This window comes from Bufo bufo, chromosome 3, assembly GCF_905171765.1.
Source record: "Bufo bufo chromosome 3, aBufBuf1.1, whole genome shotgun sequence".
Lineage (NCBI taxonomy): Eukaryota > Metazoa > Chordata > Amphibia > Anura > Bufonidae > Bufo > Bufo bufo.
In genome coordinates, this window is record NC_053391.1 from 80,219,178 (window position 1) to 80,225,925 (window position 6,748).

Below are 6,748 nucleotides of genomic sequence, written 5' to 3' on the forward strand. Positions count from 1 at the left end.
CTTGAAGCCAGATCTTCCAGCAAAAATTTAGAGCTGATGGTTGAAGAAAGTCAGAATCCAGCAGGAAATGTTCCCAAAATTGTTAAAAATGTATATTTAACCCCTTAAAAACCCTACAATTTCCAGTTTTTTGTATTTTTTTTGTAGCATAAGTTGTACGTTTTAATGGCATCATTTACTATTGTATATGATGTAGTGGAAAGCTGAAAAAAAATTCTGAATGGAATTAAATAAAAAAAATGTTTTATGGGTTTTGTTTTTACAGCATTCGCCTTGGTGGTAAAACTGATCTATTCCCTTAATTCTCCAGGTCAGTACTATTACAGAAATACTACATTTATATACTTTTTCTTGTGTTTTAATACTGAAAAAAAAAATTGGGATTTTTTTTTTTATTGCCATATTCTGACCCCCGTAACTTTTTTACATTTATGTCTACGGAGCTTTATAAGGGGCTCATTTTGTGTGTCATGATGTTTCATTTTTGTTCATATAATTTTTGAGTGTGTAATGCCTCATTCACACGTCAGTGTTCGGTCAGTGATTTTCATCAGTAATTTTGACCCAAAACCAGGTGCGACTCTAAACACAGAACAGGTGCAGATCTTTCCCTTAGACCTCATGTGTGTGGAGGCTCCAATCCTGGTTTTGGCTCACAATCACTGATGGAAATCACTGACCAAAACACTGATCTGTGAATGAGGCTTAAGAATTTTAGATCTCTTTTTATAATTTTTTTTGGGGGGGTAAAGTGATAAAAAAAAATGGTGAATTAGACATTTTGATATTTTTTTTCTGTTACCTCATTCACATATGGGATGAATATTTTTCTATTTTAATAGTACAGGCCTTTTTTGACTCATCACTTCCCAAGATGTTTACTTTAAAAAATATATATATATATTCTAGGGAAAAGGGTGATTTGAATGTTTTATTTTTTCATATTTTTCATATAGGTGACTATAACATGCAATCGCTAGATTTCCACTTCTATCCATTACAGAATACAAAATTCAGAGGTAGATAAAAAGATGTAGTGGGGGACCGCTTGTTACGGCGCTGCTTGGTGAAATCCAGACCAGTGTCACCAGTGGGGTGAGAAGGTAGCTTCATTTAGAAGATAGTCAACGCGTTTCGAGTATAGGAAATCATTCTTCATCGGGACAGTCTGATGAAGAGGGATTTCCTACCTTCGAAACACGTTGACTATCTTCTGAACAAAACTACCTTCTCACCCCACTGGTGACACTGGTCTGGATTTCACCAAGCAGCGCCGTAACAAGCAGTCCCCCACTACATCTACCTCTGGATATCCTTCCTATGTATACCTCTCTCACCAAGGCACCACAGAGAGATCGCGGATGCAACCTGGATTATACTGCATGCTGGTTGGTTACTGAAAATTACCAGCAAAGCCTTCTACAGTGATTGTGACTCCTCACAACCCCCTATGGTAAGCGTATCCTAACCTGTTTTACCTACCATCTGACGCACTGACACCGCACATGCGGCGCTGCCTCCTCTCACTTTTATCTTTCAAAATACAAGATTCAGTATATTCTAATACAGTGCTGCCACCTATGGGCTTGCATTGGAATATACTAGCAATCAGCCTGGAAGCCCTCTACAGGCTCAGGCCTATTACTAGTACAGAACGCCTCACCCGATCTCAGCCAGGGGAAGGCGGTCTGGGCCTGTAAGTGGCTTTCATTTTTAGCGCTCTCAGATTCTGTGGTCACATTTGACCATGGCATCTGAGGGGTTGAATGTCAGCTATTGACATTATTGCCAATCGCAGACATTAGCCCCATGCCTCTTGCTGTTGAGAACAGCAGAAACCTGACAGTTATGCTGACCTCTGTGCTTATGAGCGTGCGCCATCTTAAAAATCCGGACTTCCGCCGTACATGTATGGTGGAGGTCTGAAAAGGGTTAAAGGGAATCTGTCATCACATTCCTACAAATAAAGCAAGCTGCATGTGTAAATGTGCACTTGTCAGTTGATTGCAGTACACTTTACAGGCAGGCAGGAGGTTTTATTTGCAGGTCTATGGTGATAAATTTCCTTTAATACAAAGTGTGCACAAAATGTCCACCTACAAAAACAGTTTCATAAATATCAGAACTGATTGCAAGTTGTCATAAACATAAATATCCATATAAAATCCATAGAAATACAAATAAACAACAAGAATAAATAAATAAATAAATCAATTATTTAATAGAGCTTTTGAGAAAGGCAGAATGCCACAACTGGTGAGGATGCCCTGGATGTGATTTTTATTATTTAATACATGAAATGTCCACTTTTTTTATCTGGGTTAGGGTTAGATTAACCCTTGTTTATAACCACTTTTATTAAAAGGTGGTACAAAATGTTCTTTGTGTTTATCCTCTAGCACCGTGGAGTGCCAAATGGTGGGGAAGTTCACCCCACAGGTGCCAGCTGCCAGGGGGATGCCTGATGCAATGAGTGCTTCTATTAATACAGATGGAAGCGCTAATTGCTAGAGCACCAGGGAGCCAGCAGTCCTTGCACTTACCTACCGCTCAGCTCCCCACGCTTCTTCTTTCCTCCAGACTGTCTGCTTCATCATTCAGCCCTTCAGGCACAGATCGCGTGTAGGAGGAGCCCAGAAATCTGCCTGTGCACTCCTCCTACACAGTTCTGCAGCACTATCTGTGCCTGCAGGGGGAGTGCTGGAGGTGATCTAGTCATCAGGAATGGAACAAGGTGAGTAGTTACTGTTTTTTTTTATTTTTTTTATTAACACTGAGGGGCACAGAGAGGGCATTAATAGTGTGAAAGGGACACAGAGAGGGTGAAGGGGGCACGTAAAGGGAATTACTTTTGTGAAGGGGGCACAACGGGAATTACTTCTGTAAGGGGGCACAATGGGGGCATAACTACTATGAGGGAGCCCAATGTTTGTATGGGAGGAGTTCCAGAGAAAGGACCCGGGTGCCAAACACCTTAGACACACCACTGCTCCTACAGTATCAGCACAGGAAGAATGGTTATACTCAGGGAGTACAGCTTGGTGCACAGGGGTAGTGCTGACCAAGCGCAGATAAACACTAGCACTCAACGTGTTCCAGAAGGAGGACAGTATACTACAGAGAAATATACACCAAGGAGAGAGTGGCATGCTGATCATTTGTGAACAGTATGGAAAGCAGTTTTTGTCAGTTTCCTTTTATTTGTTTATTTTTATATATATATATATTTTTTTTTTTTGCTTGTTCACAGCCCAAACTACAAGGGATCAGGAATTCTGTAGACACTGGTAGAAGTCACTGTATCCTAATAGTTTATGACATTATGAAACTTTTTTGAGAGAAGCACAAAAAAGGGCTTATTAGAGCCGCAGTCCTTGAAAAGTAGAGAACCAATGTACTGTATACAGGATATAATGGAACTGAAACTCCATTAGTGGCATGGCATTTGTTAGCAACATGGACAACATAATACACATGAAGTAATGCTATAATGCATGATATTTTCCATGGTAAGTTTACCTTAATGGATGGCATTGAACATTTTTTAAAACTTGGATTCTCAGTATATTGTGGAGTAGCCATTTAGGGTGTATGCACACTGTGTGTTTTACACGTGGATTTTTACACAGCAAAATACAATGCAAGCGAAGTAGAAGAGATTTTCAAAATCTCATGTAAAGGGCTCATGCACACGACTTTATGTATTTCGTGGTCCGCAAAACATAGATCCGCAAAAAAAATACACATGATGTCCGTGTGCATTCAGTATTTAGCGAAACGGAACAGTCCTATCCTTGTCCGTAATGCAGATAATAATAGAACATGTTCTATTTTTTTGCGTAACAGACATACTGAAACGTAATTCCCACGGAGTAACCATTAATATGAAAGGTTCGCCAAAAAAAACGGAACGGACACGGAAATAAAATATGTTCGTGTGCATGAGCCCAAAGGGAGACAAAATTGTCAGAATGGAAAATGAGCTGCAGTGGAGATTTTAAAAGCCACAGCATGTCAATAGTTTGTGCAGAATTTCAGGGCAAGTTTAACCCTTTGCAATACAAAAGGTGAGATCTACAAAATCCGCAAGTAACACATGCAGAAATTCTGCGTAAACTACCCTGCCATGTACAAACAACCTTAGGGTACCTGCACATGGTGCAGATTTGTATGTAAAAAATTTGCATGAAAACAACATAAAAACTGCAATAAAATAGCAAATGAATCTGCAGCATTTGTGCATTTTTGGTGCGGATTTTCTGTGTATTTCAACAGCCCTAATTAAGTCTAATGGAAAACCACAACATTTTAGTCATGGGGCCGCACAAACAATTCATGCACTATGGATTTTAAGAGCAACACTGCAAGTCAATTTCTGCACATACAAAATATGCACTGTGACTATGTACATGTGATTCTTTTTGCTGGTACTGTAGTATGCTGCTAATTTTTTGTATGAAAATCTGCAAGTAATAGGTATTGCATGCATGTACCCTTAGGGTTCCTGCTCTTTTCTGCACCATATATCACCCTGAACAACAGTTACTATTTATAAGCCTACCCAATAGCTTTTGGATTACTGGGTGTCATACAAAAAGGAATTTTGACGTATGTTTCCTTCCAAGTGTTGCTAAAAGTACATATCTTTAATTATCGTTGCATTTAATTTCATATAATTAAAAGTAGAATTTAAAATTTTAAAATGCTGAAGAAAATAATATAAGTAATAATAATAATAATAATATTTTACTATCATTTTATTATTACAAATAAGTAATATATTATTATTATTAACCATGTAAAAATAACTTAATGCTGTGAACACTTTTGTACATTTGTACCTCCACCACCTCATAATAAGAGCAAGAAGTAAAAAAAACTCACAGTAAATCTTCAGGTTTTACAGAAGGTTAAAAGTTCTAAAAGAAACCAAACTAATTGCAGGTCACTTTTGCTAGACCCATGAGTTTGTCATATGATATATGTTGTAGTCTTATTGAGATTCTTGCAGCTGTTCAGAAGATCCATGAAAATGATGCTGACATTCCCAAGCTTTTTCCTTTCAAATAAAGACATTTACCATACATGAAAAGTGTGCGACTTCCCAGATTACTCTCCAGGATGAAAAATCAGCGTAATTCTACAGACTGGTTCTGTGCTGTACATGAACTCTACAGCAAAGAGCATGGACATGTTATGCACATTCATACAACTTCGTTATCGCATTAATTACCCTACTGCAATTTTTTTTAGAATTTGCAATATTTTTATGAAATTGTGTAAAAAACGCAATTTGGTGGTCCCATTGGCAGTGGCCTAATAGGGCACATGGACAGGGGCTGTCCTAATGGTACAAGTCTTAAATAAAATGTAATAGTCATCATAGTTTTATGTATAAGGCATAACATTTTTGGCCTCTGGATATTTATATAGTAATAGAGATCATAAAATGAAGCCAGGTCTGAGATTTAAAGTTACATGTAATGACTTCCATTTTGAAAACTAGTATGACAAAGATTTTTTTAAAAGATTAGTTTATTTCGGGCAATCAGTAATGTATTTGCAGTAAATGCAATCATTACTGTGCATGGATTACCATTACAGCATACAATCCATATAATTTTTTTAACCACTTCATTAATGAGTGGTTTTCCGTTTTTGCATTTTCGGTTTTTACTTCCTGCCTTTCCAGAGCCATAACCTTTTTTATTTTTCCATTTACACAGTTGCATGAGGCTTGTTTTTCGCTGAATAAGTTGTACTTTGTAATGGCGCAATATTAATATTGCATATGGTGTAGTGGGAAGCTAGGAAAAAATTCCTAATGTGGTGGTATTTGAAAAAAAAAAAACGCAACTCTGCTACAGTTTTATGGGTTATGTTTTTACAGCTTTCACTCTCCTGTCTGGGAAGCGCACGCTTCCAGATTTTGTATCTTTTAGATGCAGTGGTCACATTTGTTATACAGTATATCTGCGATTGGTGTTATTGCTGATTGCAGACATTAAATCCGGGGAAACAGCAGGCACCCGGTGGCTATGGCATTCACTCCACTCTGGAGCGTGCACCATCTTAAAAGACCCTAGCACCAATGTATAGTCGTACAGCGGGAGGGAAGTGGTTAAAAAATTTACATCTGTTTATAAAATATAAATATTTATACTCTTTATGTAAGATGGGCCTCCAGAAAATATTCTGATCACAGTTTGTCTCAGTTCGTTAAATCAAAAGAATCAGCTGAAATGTGTAGAGGAATCTGGCAGCAAGTGTTCAATTTCCCTGCAGTGCCACCACAGGGAAAGTTAGGTACTGCATAGTATCTAATGAAATGAATGGGCTGTCCTCATACCTCTAAGACATGGGTCCTCCAGAAATGCTCTTTCTATCATATCTCCACTTTAATCATTAGAGCTTACAACTAATGGACACCCCTGTAATTAGTGAAAATGATAAAAAATGATGTATCTAAGGCCAGGTTCACATCACCATTATGCATCCTGTTATTGTTTTCCGTTATATCATGGTTAAAACGGAATTCCCGGACGGAAATCAAAGCGGAAGCCTTTAAGAGTTATGCTGGACGGAAAACAAAGTCCTTTTTTTCCCGTCATGCATAACGAAAACCAGACGGATCCGTGGATTTAGTTGGATTGCGACCACGATATTTATCATAATTGACACTAGATTTAAGCTTCTAAGATAGATTTCAGCTTCTGGCAGCCAAATAATGTACCAAATGCATAATTAA